The sequence below is a fragment of the Melospiza georgiana genome, chromosome 1, assembly GCF_028018845.1.
Source record: "Melospiza georgiana isolate bMelGeo1 chromosome 1, bMelGeo1.pri, whole genome shotgun sequence".
NCBI classification, from domain to species: Eukaryota; Metazoa; Chordata; class Aves; order Passeriformes; family Passerellidae; genus Melospiza; species Melospiza georgiana.
Genome location: NC_080430.1, coordinates 28,763,800 through 28,784,753, shown reverse-complemented (window position 1 = coordinate 28,784,753; position 20,954 = coordinate 28,763,800).

Below are 20,954 nucleotides of genomic sequence, written 5' to 3'. Positions count from 1 at the left end.
CCAATATCCTTGGAATGACTTACCTCACTCACATTCTCCTGGCAGTTGTGGAAAAAGAAGAGAGTTGCAAATGAATTGTTATTTCCTGTATGTGTGTACACAGGTGTAAACATCACAGCACAAGGGACAGAGAAAGAATTTTTAACAAATATTTCAGTGATGAAAATGTTTACCTGAGCAGCTCTCAGTCCATACAGGTGGGGTGGCCAATTGCCTGTTAATTAGCTGAGGGGGACTTTTAGTCAGTAATAATATTATTCAAAGAAAAATATTGCTTTAATTAGGGTTAATTGGTGGCTCATCAAGAAAGAAGGTTGCCTGCCTTCTATGCCCCAGAAAGGTGAACATGCAGCTCCTGTCTGAGGCACAGCTGAATTGTCTACATGTCACTCAATCAAAATCTATATGGCCTTTAACATCTAAGCACCAAATGTTTTGAATAGAAGGTCCTCATGTTCAAATCGGGGACATATGCACTAATCACATTTCTACTGTCAAGCCACACAATTTTTGTGAAAACTACAGGAGTTTTACAAGGAAATCAGTTGCCTGCCAGTGAAATATGCTTTGCCTTACCAGAGTTGCACGGTAAATTGTAAACATTTGGAATTGAGTTTTGTTCAGTTTTCGCATTTTACTTTAAGAATATTACCTGGAAACCAGGTGGAAGATACAGCCAGCCAGTAAAAAATTAATGAATTAAATTAATCTATAAATTTCTGTAATATAAACTGTAATATTGATCAGTAAATAAATATAAATAACATCGGCACTGAAGAGTTTCACAATTAATTGGAATTTAGAAGCTCATATCTTTTTCAAATAACTTTCAATCACAGTCTGTTCTCCCCTCCAGCAGTCCATCCCAGCTTTTCATTATAAACAGTTCAGCTGGTACCTGAAACCACATCTTCTGCACAGAAAATATTGCTTCATTGCCAAGACTCCTCTGCTGCTGAAGGGGCAGAGGCTCCTTGGAAGGAGGCACTCCTGGCAAGAGTTTTTGGTCAACTCAGCTCATTCAAAGAAGTGACAAGCATGATAAAAGGGCCAAAAGATGTTATGCCTACTGGATCTGACATCCCTGGTGCTGCTGAGAGATTGGATATGGTAACTGACAGTTGCCTTTTTTTATCAGGCAGATGTAAGTTCACTAAATACACACAAAGGAGAGCAGATGTGAGCCAGTTGTGTACATAAAACTGGAAAGCCGCAATTCATAGGAGGTTGCTCTTAATAATACATGTTAGACTTAAACAGTAATATTTCACTAATGTTTAGTCTGCAAGGATGGCAGGGCAATAGACAAAGGAGGTAGAGTAAAACTCATTTTCCTACAGCAGCATTGTGTGATACATCTGAAGTTAACTACAATGGGGACCTTCAGCCTTTTGGCTTTGACTACCAATTCACAGCTACCCTTAGAGAAAAACCTGTAAGAAAAGAAGTTTTAGAAGCAAGCAGGGGGAAAAAAAGGCAGACAAAATGTAAAACAAAGCAAGCCCTGTTTTTTCTTTGTCTCTTCTTCAGTCTTCCGCATCCTTTTGTATTCTGTGTTGAAGCCAGAATCAACTATGCAGTATTTATAGTGATGTTACTCTCCTGATAAAGTATTGCGCAGGCTGTGGCAACAATCTAGGGCTCAGCAGGGAAGCTGTGAGACAGCTATTTTTGTAATGTTTAAAATTATACTAAATTAATAAAAATAAAATCTCCTGCTGGGCTTCCAGTTTTAAATAGCACATTGTGGTGTAAATTATCAGAGCATCAGGGTTCTTCTAATTTAGTACATATTATAACACTGAAGACATTAAAAGATCATAGCATTTTTCATTTTAAAAACAACACTGTGAACTGGCTGAATAATTTCAATAGTTTATACTAAGAATGACTAATATATGCTCGATGGGATAGAGGGAAATGGGAAAACTGCATATCATAACTTTTAAGGGTTTGAAGGTACAATTGTTTAGAACTCTGTCAGAGAGGATTCTGCCTGTTCCCTAGATTATGACAGTCTAACATACTAAATTATCACCTTCTAAAATTAGAATGGTACTTAAAAATAATAACTACACTTAATTTTATAGTAAAGCAAGATGAAATCTTTCCTAATTTAAAAAAAAAAAAAAAGATTGCTTTGAAATAAGAGATCTTCCATTGTCTCATACCTGTACAGAAAACTTCTGCAAAGTAGTGCTGAAAATCCTACCACAAGCATATATTAGGTTAGATAGTCATCAAGCATACACCTTTTGAAATCATCCAGAAAGTTCCCACTAACTTAACTTACAGAGGAGGCATGAGCTGAAAGCACTCAGTCAGATGTTGGGCAGTATGAAGTGCTAATGTGTGTGCAAGACCAAGACCTAAGCAGAGCAAAAGACAAAGGTGATAACACGTGTTTGCAGAGAAACGATGTTAAAAATACAAATGTCCACTTGACAGGAAGCTCACATATTGGCTCCTTAGATATTTTCTGCCTGCTCCTAGAAACATCTTGTGGCCATTCATCCCTGGTAGAAAAGGATCAGAGTAATGGCAAGAAAAATGTGTCCCTGCAAACCAAACAGTCTGATACACTTTGACAAGGTTAGGCAGGCTGATAACAGCATTAGTACTTTGCAAGTACTTATTGCTGCCACCCATGGGTGGAGCAATGCCCGGAATAATGGCAACAGGACATTTGTGGGGAAAGTTCAAGCAAGACAATGGGCTGAAGCACCTCTTCCTCACACCAGTTTTTTCTCAGTCTGCTTTTAAAATGCTAGAAGCTGTGTTTGAAAGCATGGAAGACTTATGACTACTGCTAGCATTTGTGTTTGCTCATGGCAGACTATTTATTTTGAAAAGTACTGCTTGTTAAGTAAATAAAAGACAATATAATTTTGGCAATTACTATGTTTACAGGGAGCTGGAACAAGGTGAAAGTCACTGGCATTCTTGTTGAGCTAGCTGATAAAATGTGACCTGAAATAATGTGTTTCTAGTGAAGTCATGCAAAAAATCCCCAGACCCAGTACAGTGAGACCATGTCCTCATTGTGAAGAGAGCAATATTCATACTATGCTGTGGCAGTCTAATATGTGTGTATCATAAAAAATTGAACAAGCAAATAAAAACAAGATAACTGCAACTTCTTGGGATGACTTTTGGACAGCAGTTTATCAAAATTTACATGCAAAACAGCTCCCTCATTTTAGAAACGTTGAGTCTGGAAAAAAACCCTACTTTTCAAGCCCCATCAGGTACTACTTTGCTGGCTGGATTTGACTTGGATTTTCATAAGGGGTGAGTTGATTTACAACACCATTGAATTCAATAGAAAATCATAAAACTGAAATAAGTGTTGCTGTTATAACTCACCAAAGACAATGACCAAGATACTTAATTTTTTAATCAGAAACTGAAAATCAAATTGTATGATTGAATAAAAGCTTGGATGATGGGGACTGGTTGATTAGCAACATCTCTCTTACCATCAATCTTGTGGCATCTCAGAGATCCACTTGGCACTTGGGAGAGCAGCAACTGAATTTTCAGCTTTCAAAATTATTCTAAATTATTTGAATTTGGGTATATGTCAGTATAAAGATCATTGTCTACACTGGATTCAGAAGTATGAATGCTAATCTTGAGTAAATGAAAGTAAATTAAATCAGCTAAGCCTGATTTTCATTTCTTACTAGGTTTCCAAATCAAACTTTTCTTTGTGATGTCAAATTCTGATTTACTAGCCAACATCAGTGACAGAATCAGAAAATCATATGCAAGTCCCCAGGTTTTGAAGCTTCATCTCTGTGAGGGGATTTCTTTTGCTGCCACTCAGGAGTTCTGTGCTTCCCTCCTCTCTGCTGTAGTGGGGATAACACATTTTCCCCCTCCCTCAGAGGACTTCAGAGAGGGTGAAGAGTTTCAATCCATGAGATATCTCAGGGATGGACGTTATAAAGGTTACCTCTGTAGCAGTGTGAACACTGGGAGAAAGCCGTGACTGCTCCTTGCTCTCTGGAGCAGGGGGGCAGTGCTCAGCCTGTCTGCTGAGGGCAGACTGCTCAGATGGGAACTCACTCTGCAAACCATACCATGCCAACATTATGCCAGTGAGCATGCTAATTATTAATTCATATGATAAATGCAGTGCCCAAGTTGAGCTATACCCTGCCTTGGTGTAATTTTTTATATAGTAAACTTGGAAAACAGAAGCAGGCAAAAAAGACACAGGGAAAAGGACACATAGATCCATAAAGCTAGTTGGAGATACATCCTTTTGACTCATATATTTTTTTTCCTCGGGTTTCTGTTGAGCCTCTGTGAAGCCATATTTTACTGACCCTCTTCCAGAAAAATCCATGTCTAAATAAGTGGCCATGCAAATTTATTTGGCTTTATTATTAAGAAAGTAGTATTCAGTACTAATAAATAAGTAATATTTACACAGTGTTTGTTATACTTTGTGTACAGGTGAAAATAAATATTGCCCGCATGAACAGACTGTAGAACAGGTTTTTGTATTTTTTTTCAACCACAAATGTTCGAACACTCACAGTCTTGGTGGGGAAAATGCACAGATACATGGAGGAAGCAACTTGCACCTTACCTGACACAGTGGAATAACCTGTGTGATGATACATTTTTTTATCTCTATGGAATCCAACATGGTTCTAAAAAGGCTTGTAGCTCAGATGTGTCCCACAAAGCTTAGTGTTGGAGGCTTCTGTTCACCCCACAGACTGATGGTCTGAGTTTTCACCATTATTCTGAAGCACTTGTTATTCTCATTTCCAAGCCCTTTTTTCTCCCTGTTTCATTTCTTGTGCTGGCATGCATTCATATGGATTTTTAAAAACTGTTATTAATTACAGATGATGTTTCTTCTTCACACTTGACCGCAAAACCAGACTGAAATGGACATTTATTGAATGGAGATGCAATGTAGTGTGCTACCAGTTCATGTGCTGCTCAGGCAGGTTTTGAGACCTTCCTTCCCCCTCTACTGATCCATAATTTGTTAAGTTCAGGAGCTCTGTCAAAAAGTGAAACTATAGCTCAGCAGCACTAATTGCCATTTCCATCATTAAAACTGATTCATTTTCCCTTGATGCAAGAAATAACATAAGAAGAATGACCTCCCTAATCAAGACATAACATGACAAACAAAGAAATCTTACCCTCCAAAAGACAGTCAATTAATTACCACTCCTTACAAGAGAACTCTTTCAAAAACTAAGTAAATACAAAATTATGAACAACAGCAGAGAACATTGGCATATCCCAGAGTTGTGAGTATTCCTGCTTATTTAAATGATGATGAAAATATTGGGAAGAATAAGAAGGTAGCCCAAACTTCTCATATAGAGAATTTTTTCCAAGACACCAGCTTTGTTTCAAGGGGTTTGAGATCAGATGAATGGTGCTAAAACACACAAGATTCTGGATAGCTCATTGTGCTGGGGAAAAAGAGGAATAAGTTTTCAAAATGCATTTCCAGATGCTGTGTTGAATCACAATCTCCATGGAGATAGACTCACATGAGACATTTGTGTGTTTGAAATGAAGTACAGCAAAACACAGTTCATTTCTTTTGTCAAATGAATAAGAGACTGCTCATTTGTCAGGAACAAGCACAAGGCTCACAGGATTATTGCTGCTGTGACACTAGAGGCAAGAGCAAAACATTGAGATAGAGCACAGGTAGTAAAATGTTGTGGAAATTTGAGCCCATCCAAGTGCTCTAGAACCTGTTTGCAAAAGAGAGATATTTGTAGAGTTCTGGCCAAGCCCCAGATGAACCAAAATTTTTGAGACATGGTGATAAAAATGAATACTTGCTTTCTATATAGGCATATACAGGAGGGAAAATGTCTACTTCTCACTGAACTTTCAAATAATGGAAAGAGATAAAATGAATTATAAAAATTAAAGATTAAATCAGAATTCAATGCAAATAACAAAACATGAGTGAGGTGATATCATATTTTTGTCTTCTGTCCATGGGAGTTCAAACCCACTAAAACAAAAGTAGGAAGGACAAGTACTGCAGAAACAGAAATAATATTTTAAAATAATATTTTACAATACTCTGCTGATAGCATATATTCACAAAATAAATGCTTTTACCTTTGTTAGAGATGGACATACATGCACTCAAAGAAAAATATGTCATACAGATAGGAAAGAATTCGTAGAATATCTTGATTATCACAGTCACAACCAATTCTATATTTAGCACAAAAGAAGGAACAATATTCCATGAGTATAAAGGTCTTAGGTAAACTAACAAAGTTATCTTAAGAATAAATCTCAAGTTACATATATTGTAGTTCAAATCTCAAAATACTAGTGTGGAGACAAACACTGCTATTATGATTGTCTTGCATCACTCCTAATATGACTACAATCTTCTTAGACGATTTCTTAGGCTTCTTCTCATTTTTTTTTTCCTATGAGTTTAAACAAATCATGAAATAAAGTCAATAAATTTAAACAATTTTTGTGTTTCTTTATATTACTATCTTTGGCCACAACACTGAAAACCTTCATTGCTCCAGCTGTTTACCCCTGTCCAATTTGCACTCCTTCATGATCATTCCCATGAACAAGGGTATGTTTCTCTTCTTTCCTTAGGGTTCATGTCCTTAGCCAGCACATACTTTTACCAACTATTGATCTCTACTTCCAACCTATTTTATTTGATAAAGCAAATTACTTTGAATAAATAATGTATTCAAGTTCAGCCTTCCTCTTGTGTATTATCCATAAGGAAGGCAATTACAGCTTTGTCAAATTTATTTGGATTTGAAAGTATTTACTACTTTTGTATGAGAAATTTTCATCCTATGGCCCAGTCAGGAACCTTGTTGATATTTTGAATTAATCTAGTATTGATGGCCTAAAGCCAAATATAGGATAGCGAACCAAAAGTAAGGTAAAACACTGTTTCATTTAAGCTAATGAGGAGACCAGATTTTGGATACCAAATTTGTATTGTTTGTCCTCTCCATAAAGAGTGAAGAATCCATATAACTTTGTTAGGGTATGTAAGTTGATCATAACAGCATGATAATTAAATAAAGTGGAGCACCCATTTCAACTCTTCCATAACACTGCACAAAAAGAGAAAAAAAGGCATATAAATTTTAAAAATTATTAAAAATAATTACTGGATTCAAATTTTATTTCCTTACCTTGTGTGGCCTCATTAAGAAATGGTATTAGCTCTGGAGTTAGGACTTTTTGAGTAGGAGTTTAGGACTTTTCTCTTATGGTGAGATACCTAGAGAAGAACAAAAAACATCAAATATCAACTTCAAATATCTTTGTTTTCTCTATTTGTAAAGGAAAGTACTCTTTGGGGTTGTTTCTTTTTTTTCCCCTTTCTTTCTGTTTTTTTTTTTTTTTCTTTCTTTTTTAAGTAGTTGAATACTTGGGATTTCTAGGAAAGGCAGAAATAGCAAAAGCTTAATAAAGAAATATCTGCCAAAGTCTCTTCTTGATTACTTTGTCCCTGAATGAAAAGTTCTTTGTAGCTCTGTTCCCATCAACTTGGTGGCCTTTTGAATTTGTCACAAAGTGCACAGTAGCCTCTGATCCGCAGGCACCTATAGTTTGTGCCATCTCTGAAGCCAGAGCTGTTTCATTGTTGATCCTCTCAGTGGTTCTTCTTGAGCTGCGAACCCTGTCTCTGTGCTGTGACTCTGTCCTGCCTGCCACATCCTCTGATCCAGAAATTTCCATCCTGAGCAGACCCAGCTCCTCCCAGGGACAGGAGGACTGTCTCCACCTAGCACATTGTCTTTTCACTCCTTTACTTTTCCCAGACACCACTCTCTGGTGATGCCCTGGATTTGCCTCAGCTGTCTACTTCTTTCATAGCTTCCTGCTAAGTTTTTCTGAGAGGTTTTCTGGAGCTATGAACTAAGCTGCCTAAAGCACAGAGAAGCTTCCAGGCACTGAAGGAGGTGAAATTGCTGTAATTCTGCTTTCAGAACACTAAGATGGGGACAAGGTAGATAAATGTCTAGAAAGGGAAAAAGGCAAGCTGAAATCATGGTCGTTTCACAGGGAAGACTAGTGAACACCCAGACCTTTACAAAAGTGCAAGACAAGCATACTTTCATTAATTTTGAATTATAGGCAGGAAAATAAACTCAATGAGATACTGAAATGTGAGACTTGGCTTTAAACAGCACACAGTCTGGAGCAAGATACTCACCATTTTTCTCCTGTATGGGATTGCTCTCACAAAACAAGGAAGAAGCTTTGTATGCTCCTACTTAAACTTTCACGGAGAGCGCTTGGTATAGTTACTCGCATTCAAATCAAGTTACTAGCATACTGGAATACACCTAAACCAAATAAGACATAGTTAGTTAACAGATGCATAGCAGCAAAGTCCAAAATATTCTTAGTCACATGCCATTTGAGACCAAACAAAAAAACCTGTAGGCTACCCTTTCCTAAAAGCAGATTTCATACAGAGGTTTGCATTCCTGCTCTGTGTGCCAGACTTGATGACCTCTGAGGGAATGCAAATATATAAAGATGTATTTGCACCAAAAGAGATAATTAAAGAGAGGAAGGAAATTAAAAAAGAGAAAAATACACTGCAAATTTCAGAAAATCTACCTAATAGTGGAATAAGTGGATTGAGGCATAAATGGTCTCCCAAGAGATAGAACAGAAAGGCTATCTGCTTGGATTAGTAGCAAATGGAATGAACAAAACACTAGAAATTACATTGCAAGGAATAATATTGCACTGCCAGGGGAATGGTCAGGATAATCTAATTGTGCTGTTTATCTCCAACCCCCCAAAACATCAGAAGACAGTATAATGAACAACACCTTTTTATTCTCTTGCTTTGGCATTCCTCTCAAACTCTTTCTTTTATCCTTCCAAGAACTGCTTTTGACATGATATGAGGATGGGTCCAACCTGAAAGGAAGCGGAAAGAACAGTCCATGAAACATTTTGGGAGAAGCACATGGCTCACCATCCTCAGGGCTTACAGCAGCTCTAGTATTTTAGCAGGTATAACTTTTCCAGCAGGTGTGACTGTTCTAGTGGGATGTCTGTATTTTCTTCCTTTGCCATTCAAATACCTTGAAGAGATATAGGAGAGGGTTACAGAAGCCTTTGTTGCTTTGATGCATCTGTTCTGATTGCTCATCAAATGACAGTGATATTCCTAGAAAAGCTGCTGGCAAAGAGAATGTAGGAGACTCACACTTCTGGGTTTTGTTTCTGTTTTTCAAGGGAGCAGTCCCCTTTGGAAACAGCCTCATGACAGCAGGCCAGAGGGGTGACATACGTGTGAACATATGTCAGTGCCCCCCGTGGTAATGTACATGCAAACATATGGCATTGCCCTCCTGGTGCATATTAGCTGTCAACAGACACAGGAAGGACCTTGCCCTGGTTATGTTTCTTATCATCCATATGGTTTTCTATTGCTCCTGATAGCAGATAAATTACAGCTACTTCCAAAATCTCTGTCTAATAATAGTTTGTGTTTATTCCAAATATAGATGCTTACTCTTTCCCTTTGGTACTTCCACAGAATTCATTGAGAACCAAGCAACATTTTTTCATTGCATTGCAGGACTCTGACAATTTGAAAATAGAGGGAAAAGAAAGGGAAGAGTCAGCATGCACACAGCCAACGAGATGAATATCTGGAGGTAAACATGCAGCTTGACCCCTGTAACTTGGAAGGGACTCAGCCTCATGGGAAGGAAAAGTCTCCCTGCCAGATTGCACACACATCACTGTGGTCAGCAGAGAAAATCAGGACAGTGGCTCAATATGAGGAGAAAATGCTTCCATAGAGAGTTTCACAAAATGACATGATTCTATGAAAAACTGAGTTGGAAGGTAACAAAGTTAACTCAGCATATGGACTCATATTTTTCTAAAGAGACAGTAATCTGCTAGACATTTTGTAGTGAAAACTCAAAGCACAGACCATATCTAGATGATGCTGAAGTTACACTTTCAAAGACTAGTTACATGAACTGTGAAGAGAAAGAACCCAAAGAGCAACTAGCACTGCTTCTGCATTACTTTACTACCTTGTTTTCTATTCCAGACATAATCCCAAACCTCTAGGCAGCACTTCAATTGGTTCAATCATCAGTCCCTAAAGTGGTGTAAACCACAAAGTGTACAAAATGAGTGTTTGTTTGAAAGCACTACTGTGAGTGACAAACCAAAGTCTGACACAGGCAAATCACACAGCTGTCCTGCCCCCATAAAGTCAATCTCCTTGTCTGTTCCCTTTCACACCCCAATATCTTGGTCACACTGCACATGTGGCAGCTGCCGTTTGTTTGCTGTGCATCCAAGGACATGCTGCTTGGTTTAGAGTTTCTGTGGACAAAGAGGAAGACATATGCATTGCACAAAGACAAGCAACATTATTCTTGAAACTCAGGTCTAAATATGTCAGGGCATTGTTGGACATCTGATGTGTCCTTTCCTGTTTGACTGGCAGAAGATCATCTGATCCATAAGATTGGTAGTGAGCAGAACAAGTTTGAAGAAGTACAAAAGAACAAGGGCAATAGAGCACAATACTTCTTTATATATAAAAAAAAATGTTGTGGGTTTGTGGTACTTCAGTTTAGATGATCTTGTGGCACTGAGAAAAGTCTTCCAACATTGCATGTCAGTAAAATACATTTGAATAGGTTTATGTAGAAGCTCTCAAAACAGTTTTGGATGGACCGTACTTAATATGATCGGTATGAAAAACACAGCCTAGCAAAGTACTCTGTGCTATCAAGAATCATAACATTAGTTCTTAGGATGATTTCAAAAGTATTTTAGTAGATCAGAACCAGTGTTTTTATTTTAGCTGGATTTACTACAGTAATTACAAAGAATCAAAAGCTGAGAGTTGTGTATAACAGCAAATGCTACATGGACATAAATATTTCTCTTTCAGTAGTTACTGGAATGGTTTGGTGGAGTCATGTTCAATGACTGTTCCAAACTAACAACATTTGTAATAGTGTAGGAATACTGTAAAAATTCACAAAGAACAAAATGTTAGGGTGCATTGATGGGATTGTCTTTATCTTTCAGGTGGAGAGAACTTTATGACAGGAAACATCAATAGGTTAAGGTAAACAGCTTATTTTGCCTACCGTCATATTTCAATACAGTAGTTCAATATAACCACATTTCTCCAAAGACTCGTATTCTGTTATTGAAAGGTAATGGTGGGAACCAACTTAAGAACATGTAAAATGCAAGATTTTTTAATCAATGAGAGGCTATTAATTTAACCAAGCCTTCCTGTAATAATATTGAGACAGACTGTCTGCCTGTTTTTACATTATAGCTAGCTTTGCAATCTGTACAGAATATAATGAGGTGTGTACTTTTTGTAAATATATTGATTTAGAGTGCTCCTTAGTTCTGCCAAAAACTTGGTATCGCTCCATGATTCTTGAGAGTTTGTTTGCTTTCTGGAACAACCAAGTTGTTATTTTAGTAGGAGTTGTTGACTCTTGCCACTCACTACATGTAGGATTCATTATGTTTATCTTCACTAGATCCCATTAAGCTCAGACCTAAATTCAGACTTAATGTGATCCAATGGATCAGTGATCTGACAGACCCCCATGTTAAACCACACTGATGCTTCACTTGTCAGGTTCATGAAAGCCATTGTGCACGTGGTTCTGCAGCAGCAGGATTCCTCAAGTCCCCAAACCACCTCAGCCACTAATCTAAGCAATTCTTGACCTGACATATTTGGAGTTGACCAAAAATTCAAGGCAAAAATTTGAGATGGACAATGTAATTTTTAAGACTTAGAGAAACCTAATGGATCTTCTTAATCTAAAAACATGCCTTAGTTTAAGCATCTTTATCTCGCTTTCATGATGTATCACTGCTGATTTCAGCAGAATCATCCACAGCTGAAATCCAACAAAGAATTATGTTTTTATCAACTGTGGCTTTATCGTAGATTTTATTTAAAATTGTTATTAGTTTAGAAGACATACAGAAGAGAATTTATAGCTAAATATACTCAAATCTTTGAAAAAATAAGAAGCATTTTGCTTGCTGATTTCTTTAACTTGGTTCTATAATTATTTGATATGTTCTATGTACTGACTTTTTGGTGTAGTATCTGAGCATCTTCCATTAGCACCTTAAGCAATATAAGTAATGTCTGAAACATGATACATACTCTGGACAAATTTCACTTTGTGTATGGAAAAACAAAAAAAATGTACTGGATTGTGGAAAAAGTAGAATCAGTGCTACTTCAGTGTTAAACACAGCTGGCTGGAAAAAACAGGTATTCTGGATTTTTTGGAAATGCCAAGGTTTTACAGCTTGCGCTTATCCCACATTAGGAAAAAGCTGGGGAAAAGAGAGAAAAAACACTTTGTGAGTAAGACAGTTTTGCATATTCCATTAGAAGTGGGAGACAAGGATGAGATGATGTCCCTGATCATTAGAGGGGCTTGAACTAGATGACCTTTGAAAGTCCCTTTCAACCCAAACCATTCTTTGTCTGTGAATGATTCCATGACTGAGATTCCATGAATATTCTGTATAATAGCTACCAAAGCCACTGGAGGTTCTTCTGTGCAGTGTGCATGCATCATCCCTGACAGTTTGCTGCTTCTTACACTCTAGTCTGAGAAATGGGTTCTGGGAAATTGTGATGGAAATGAAACAACCTGGCATGTGGTAAGTCTGCTCCAGAGGAGTTCATCACCCTTCCCACATGCCACCAACACAGAAAAAAACAGGAAAAAGCTCAGTATATATTTAGAAAGGTCATAGAAAGGTGTTATACAGTCTAAAGATGGATCACATGTTAAATACTGGAACATAATGATTAGTAGGGGCACATTGTACTCTTGGTTGTCTGGTGCATTTCAATAACTTTTATCCCAGTCACCTGATAGCTAGCTAAATATAATACAGAATAACTATAGTCTGATGTTTACATTTTCTAATGAAAATTTTAGCTATAAGGTACTGTCTAGTCTTGGGATATTTTTATTTATTTTTGACAGAAATAAAAGAAAAGCTTGGAGTTTCTAGTGAAAAGAAATTTAAAAATATATAAAAATATATAAAGAAATTACAAGAAATACTAAAATTATGTCATTCTACATCCAAAGTGGAGCTAACGTTCATGTAGATAATATATAATGTTTAGAAAAATTCATTAATCAAAAATGTTTTGTAGATTTGATGCAGTGCAGTCTTCTACTGTATCACTTTTGTTAAAGTCAAAAACAAAATCCAAACTAAAACAGGACTTCAGTAATCACAATTGAAATAAATAACAAATAAAAAGACAGAAACCATAACCTAGGATAGTGTTTCATGGGGAAAGAAGACCTAAGGTGACTGGATATGGATATGTACCCACTAGCTAACAGTTTATGACAAATGAAATATATTTAAGGATCCTAATTGTCTTTCTGATTTAATAGGATCCAATAAATGGAAACTGTATGGCCAGAATAATGAAAAGAGCACAAAATTTATCTCATTCTGTTGCGTCCTCTCTGTGTTCTTTTGTCCTTTGATTGCACTGGTGGATAATATTATTTTGTTCCCAAGGAAATATGTCCCTTTGATTAGGTTGCAGATATTCTCTCATTTGTCACTGTTCTATCAAGCTATGCCATGTAACAGCAGGAACCCTTGATTATTTAATTGCTTGTAAGAACTCATTAAATCTTACTATCAATCATTGGACATATGGCAAATATCACCCAATGGCATGAGAGGTTTTAACAGTGATCTGTCACTGGGGCATACCCTTTCTTTGGTAGCATAGGCCCTTTGTTTAGTTCTCTGATCATAATAATTTTTAATTAATATTGATTTGTAAAAGAGTGTTCATGCAGCGGCCTTAATCTATGGGTACAAGGATAATCTTCTAACAGGAGCATTTGTAATTCCATATAAATATCCAGGAACCCCATCAAAGAGAGTTTAACCTTTTTACAATGTTTTGTAGATCATGTTAGTCTGATGGTAACCTAATTTTGTCTTCAAAGTGGATATGGCTCATTAAGAAAAACGTATAAGAACAAGTCACACAATAGGTTTTGCATCAACACCTTGATGGTATCCTGTGAGCTATCTGTGATACAAATACAAAAGACATTTTTCACCATGCAGAATATTAGCTATAGCTACTAGAGGTAGTGACCTGTGCAGCTACTTGTTTTGTCTATAACAAAAATTAAGTCAAAGGTGTGGGAAGTTATCTCACAAAATACTGTTTTCTTTCATCACAGATCCTTAAGGTTTAGGTATATATTTCTGTAGGTGGATGATAAAGTAATGAAATAATTTGATTCTCGTAAAAAGTCTTGACTGGGATATGAAGATTTTAACATAAGAAAAATTTAGATTCAGCATTTTTTGCAATCAGAACATTAGCAACGGCTAATTTTACCTGAGAAGGTTCAAAGTTAGTAATGCTCAAAACCAAAATAAACTCTCAAAGATGAAATTTCACAGCAATTGGCAATGGAACTACTTCAGTTTTGCAATCATAAAAAGAGTGATATTTGGCCGTTTTCTTGGGATGACTACCCTTTTACTCAACTGGACTCACTTTTACATTATTCTTTAGCATTACTTGGAAGTTGCAGGAAGCAAAAGAGAAAAGCCCAACCACAAAACACTTCTTTGATGATTAAATTTAACAAAAAACTTGCTTCCATCTTTCTTATTCTTGATATACTGCTATTTGGAGATAAAATCAGGGTATTTAAGCTACTACTTTGTAATAACTCTGTCAAAAATCCTATTACTTTTGAAAATTTTGTGTCAAAAATCTAAGAATAATTGATAAAGAGAGAAAAGTGGAAACTGGAAGATTTCCATCTCTGAGTCAGGCTTCTATTCACACATGCTACCTGCGACACACAAGGCTCTTTATCTGAATCACAGAATCACAGAATCACAGAAATTCTAGGTTGGAAGAGACCTTTAAGATCATCGAGTCCAACCCATGTTCTAACACCTCAACTAGATCATGGCACCAAGTGCCACATCAAGTCTGTGATTCTGTTTTATTGCCTAATGATCATATCACAGTTTTTCCAAAAAAACCCGTATCTGCTTTATGTTTTCATGAGGGCTTATACTGACTCCCACATTTTGAAATAACTACACTGATTTGAAAATCTATAATAATTATTTTTAAACTGGTTCTTTTCTAAAGAGGATTCACCTATGTCTAAATAGCTGTATGCATACATACAACCTTGAGGAGAGATTATTCAGGTGTTTTGTATTCTCTGACAAAGTGAAGTCTAATTCATTCCTGCAGAGGCAGAACTCAGTCCTGTAACAAGGGGAAAACAGATATTCAGCTACAACTATTATGTACTTAACATTATTAGAGCAGTATAAGGGATCAGGAGTCATTTTCCTCTATATAAACATAAAAGAGTAATTTTCCTTTCCTGGAAAACACTATAAGATTGTCTTGAGATTCCCCTAAGCAGTGCTGCCTATGAAAAACTATCCCAAGGAGCAAATCAGATATCATGGCTCGTGAGAGAGTTGTTTGGGAAATATTTAGATAAATACATACAATTTAATTATTATTTTGTTTTGTAGGTTACATAAACTTGACAAAACATTACAGGTAGACAAATCACAAATTTCAGTGGTTTTATAAACATTTCGTTACTGGTTTGGATCTGATTCCTCATTTTTTTCCATGCTGTTACATTGTTGGAACTCTTTTGTGCTTTTTACTTTCCTTTTCCTGAAGTTTAATAATTGTAAAATGATAATAATAAGGTAAGACAATAAACAAATTTTTGTATTCTGTTTGAAATTCTGACTTACTTCTCTGTTAGAGATAAAGATCTCTTTTGCCAACTGTCTTGAGACTATGCAAGTGAAATACTTCATTAACTATTCAGAAATACTGGAAACCCCTTATTTTCCCAATAAAGAGTTTAAACCAAAGGACTTCACAGACAGCCAGTTAACAAGAACTACAATACATTACAGTAACTTCATTCCTTCCAAGGTAGGCTAGAGTGCCATTTCAGGAGTAATGAATGATGCTTTAAGGTATAAGGCAGATACCCTATAGACACTGAGATTATGCCACAAAATACAGAAAGTCTTCCAGGAAGCAAATGAATAAGCTTTGCTAAGGGAGCATAGAATAAAACCCATTAAAACCCATTAAAGGAACCCAAACTATAGGCAGAAGGTAAGGAAGGATTGATTTTTTTTTTTGTAGCTGTAAAGGCAATAGAATGTCTATTTATTAATTAAAATACATTTTATGTATTGTGATGTGATAAATTGTTGACTGTTTAGGTGAATTACCTCAGAAATGCACCTAAGGCTATTAACACTGATAAATTATGCACTACCACTTTTTAAATTTCTGAAACTGTTTCACAAGTATGCTCAACTTTATTTTCAGTGTTCAACAGCAGTTTTGAGTAATCATATTCGACATTTAACTACTGCCACTAAAAGCTTCCTAGCCAGAAAAAAACCCAAGCTTTCACAAACAGTTTTAACTCTCTTATTTTCCCCTGTTTTCCTGTTAAATATACATACATATGAAACACAAAGTTTTCCATTTTTACAGAATCTGATGGAAAGAAGTGACATACTCTTTACTATATATTCCCTTGGCTTTATATTCCCTTTCACTTGGGAATGCTAAAACAAGTAACTTCCACCTGAAAGAAATGTTTGAAATATGAAAATGACGTTTTTTGGGTATAAATAACCACAAAGCGAAAACTGAAGGTGTATCTGTATAAATTCTCACACACCAAAGTTCTGAGAAAATATATTCATCTCTGGGATTTTTTTCTTCTAGGACACTAACTAAATCAGCTAAATGTGAAAAAAATGAAATACTTTTCATAGACGTTGTATGTCTTTGGATTATAATGTTTTAAGTTCAATCTCTATATTTTGTACTATATATATTTATAGTGTCTGTATTCTGATATAGACATGTATTCTGTGTACTTACAAAAGAGTTTATATCTGAAAATCAGGCATCCATCCTATACCAACTTAGAAAATTCAACATTATATTTGTCATCTTCTATAAATTTGAATGTGTGATGATGGCTATATGGGAGTGAGTGTGCATTGTGTTTGTGTCTGTCTTGAAAAGCAGGCCTTTTTTGTCACTCTCTGACAGTGGTGATGAAGGGAGAACGATACCTTTATCTTACTATAATTTCTAAAGGCATTTAAAGGGTTCATTGTTTCAAATCAAAGAGCTATTCATAAGTTCCAATAAAATGCAATCCATCACAATTTTACATGAGCAGAAGCTTTCAGCTTGTGCATATTTTGTCAGGAAGGCAATTTGAAGCTTATAAACACAAATCACTTCTTTGGTTTTTAACCACAAACATTTACACAGTACTGACATACCACCTACACTATCTCAGTACAAAGCCAAGAAGTAGAGCAGGCAGGACCAGGAAGCAAGGATCTGGAGACAGCATTTTCTGTTAGAGTAGATCCGATGCTGGAGCATTAATTCAGGAATTCTCAAAATATTGAGAGAGAAAAGGATGTTCCCCTATGTTTATAACCCTTATCAGAGTGTATATGACATAATTATTAAAATACTTGTTTGGATGACAGACATATCTGAAGCAGGTTTCTGTATCCAGAAAGAAGGACTCTGGAATAATTTATTTGCTCTTTTTTTACCCCCATTTATTTGATGATAATGGTTGTGAACAAATGTGTACATTGACCGGATGCACAATGGCTGTGGTACCATAGCATCTCTGATCAGCAATGGATTTGGCTCAGTCTGTTAAAAAACCTTTGATGCATAAGGGTGAATCACTCTTAGAAAAAAAAAAAATGTGAAGAAATATTATGCGTTCTATTTCACTGGAGGAGAATTGAAGCTCACAGATGCTCTACTGTTTCCCAAGCCTACAATCATTTAAGTGGCTTACTCAAAGAGCTGGAATCAAACAGTTCTGTCCTAGTCTGTCTTAATGTGCAAACTTTACCCTATTTTTATTTAGTATTTCCTATTCTGGGTATCTTGAAAGTACAGCACAGATTCATCTTCCTAGGGAACCAGTATTCATAGACTCATGAATCATAAGATAATCTTTGTTGGATGGGAGATCTGCAGGTCATCTTGTACAACCATCTGCCCAAATCAAGACTTACCCAGAAGCTAGATCAGATTAAACAGGGCATAGTCCAGTCAAATTTTGAAAACTTTGTTGAAAGTCCACAACCTTTCTTGACAGCCTGTTCACCATTCTCATTGTGAAGACTCTTTCCCTTAAGTCCCCTTGCAAAGTCTCATGACGCAATTTTTATCATTGTCCTTTGTCACTTCATTCTGAATCTTGGAGAAAAGACTACCCGTGTTTCTCCATAATCACCCATTATGTACTTAAGGACAGAAAATTAATCACCTTTTAGCTTTCTTTTTGGAGTTTTAAATAAGTACATTCCTTCAGGGTGTTATGTGCTCCAGCTCCTGTCTATGCCAGCAGCCTTCTCTGGCTTTGCTCCAATTTGTCAGGACCTCTCTTAGAGAGGGGAGCCCAACACTGTGGCACTGCAGATACAAGTGGGAATAAACCCTTCCCATAACCTGCTGGCCATGCTCTTGCAGCCCAGTATGGACTTTACCTTTGGCTGGGCACACTTGGCTCCTTCAACGTGCTGTGCACCAGAGCCCTGGTGTCCTTCTCTGCAGAGCTGCTTTCCAAACAGCTGGACCCCAACTCACACAGATGCAAACGTAACACTTACCCCTAAAAAAACACAATAATTTTTATTTTAGAAGAAAGAAGCTCTTCAATACCACCACAACATGGGAATGCAGTCTGACAATTGCTAAATATACTGTGTTTCCCACTAAGATTTAAGGAGGATTTCAGGCCCCAAACCTTTAGCTTCTTAAAAAGAAATCAAGTGATTTATAGTAAACAGAAATCACTTTGTAAAATAAAAGTGGAGAACTTGCTACTCATTGTAATGCACACTGATATATTGTTTAGCAGCACCATTGTTTCATTCCAAATAATCACAGGTCAGCAACTGACAAATTTACTGTTATCTATCAATTGATTCTGTTACAATGTCCCTGAGATTTATAACTCCCACACTGGATCTTTACCCCTTCCCTAATGTTAAACTATTATCCTCTCTCCCCTTTTTTCTTCAATTTTAAAATTTAAAAAAAAAGATTTTTCTTTTCATTTTAGGCCCATGTACTTTCAGCATTTCAAAAGGCTGCATATTTATTTTGAAACTGTTAGCTGCTACTGAGTTGTTTGCATGAAAGAATCATGGTCCAACAAGAATATTTTGTGTTATAAAGCATATTAAGGAGCCAACCAAAAATCAACAGGAATGGTTATTCTAAAATCTTTTTCTCATATGATGCAAACAGATTGTTTCAAAAATTCACATCTTCTTTTCTGTGCACAAACTGCCTAAAAAAATGGTCATGGCAGTTGGATTGTTTTCAAATCACATACAACTCTAACCTTTCTTAATCTAATTTACATTATAAAATGTTTGCTGTTTCAATTCAATTTATGCTGCTCCTGCCATGGATAAGTGAGAGGACAATGCTTAAAATAATAGTAATTCTTTCCTTTTTCAGACAGCCAAGCATAGAAAAGAATAGCTCAGAGTAGCTTGGGAGAAGAAAGAAAACAGGCCTGGATTCACTTTGGTTAAAGCAGCATCCCATACAGAATCAGTATATTCACAGCAGAAGTTTTGGAGCAAGCACACATGGCTTGATAAATAAAGGAAAGAAAAGTAGTGACAGAAAATCAAGCTACTTCTAAGTTGCAGAACGTAGCTGCAGAGGGAGGAGATGAAGAGACAGAGCCACTACTGCTGGAACAGAGACTTGTTGCCATGGGAGCAGGATAAGGAGAGCTGGTACCCTGGAGGCAGTGACTGGGGACAAGAACAAAAAGGAGAGGGATAAGAACCTGGAACACTGCACATACAGGGAACAGACTCATGCACACATCCCCCTGTGTTTTAGGAAGCCCAAGCTGCCTTATTTCCAACCCACATAATCACATGCATGATGGGGCCAAGGCCAGAAAGGCGAAATTTTGCAAGGAGAATATTAAGTACCTGTTAAAGAAGTACTTTGCTTTTTTCTGACCGGTCAGGTAGTCCACTCTTCCCTTGGAGTTAATTTTAAAATAGTCATGGTATTGACATACAAGGTGACTATCCATGCTCACAGTCTCATATTTTCTGGATCACTAAGGAAAAGACAAAGACATTTATCCATGGAAACGGGAGATTCACAGTTTCTTCCCCTAGCAAGCAATACATTTGCTCGTAGAAGTGCCATGACAATTCTAATACTGTGAGGGTTTAGCTTACACAGAAAGACAATTTTTAAAAACCTCGCTAAATATTTCTACTGACATTTTTCAGTAAAAATATAGCACAAAAATTCAAGCAATATTCTCATGTCATGGGACATTACTATGCTCCAATGGGGCTAAAATTGCTATAGAATTTGACTATGGTATTTTTAGTTTTGAAGTAAGTTACTTTAAATTAGGTTGTCATTTCCTGTCTAAAAATCATGTATTTCAATTTCCATTTTCTCAAAGAGCAATCATTTTATATGGAAAAGATCAGCAAAGAAACTTTTCTCCTTTGCCTTTTCCAGGCACGGAGGGTAAAAATGGTTAATGCTTTTTTTTTCACATGCTTACATATCAAACTTTAAACCCTGTGCCCCACGGTTTATCTGCATGATTTTATTCTCCTTCCTCCCAAGTCTGCCTTGTATTCATGTTCTTTTATTCTACAGTTTGAGCTGATTGTACAAGCTCTATGACCAAACCCCTCACTTTGTAACCTTTTTTGAAAGTGTACAGTAATAAAAACAAGCAGGAGTTGTCAGTGCAGCAAAAAAATAAAAC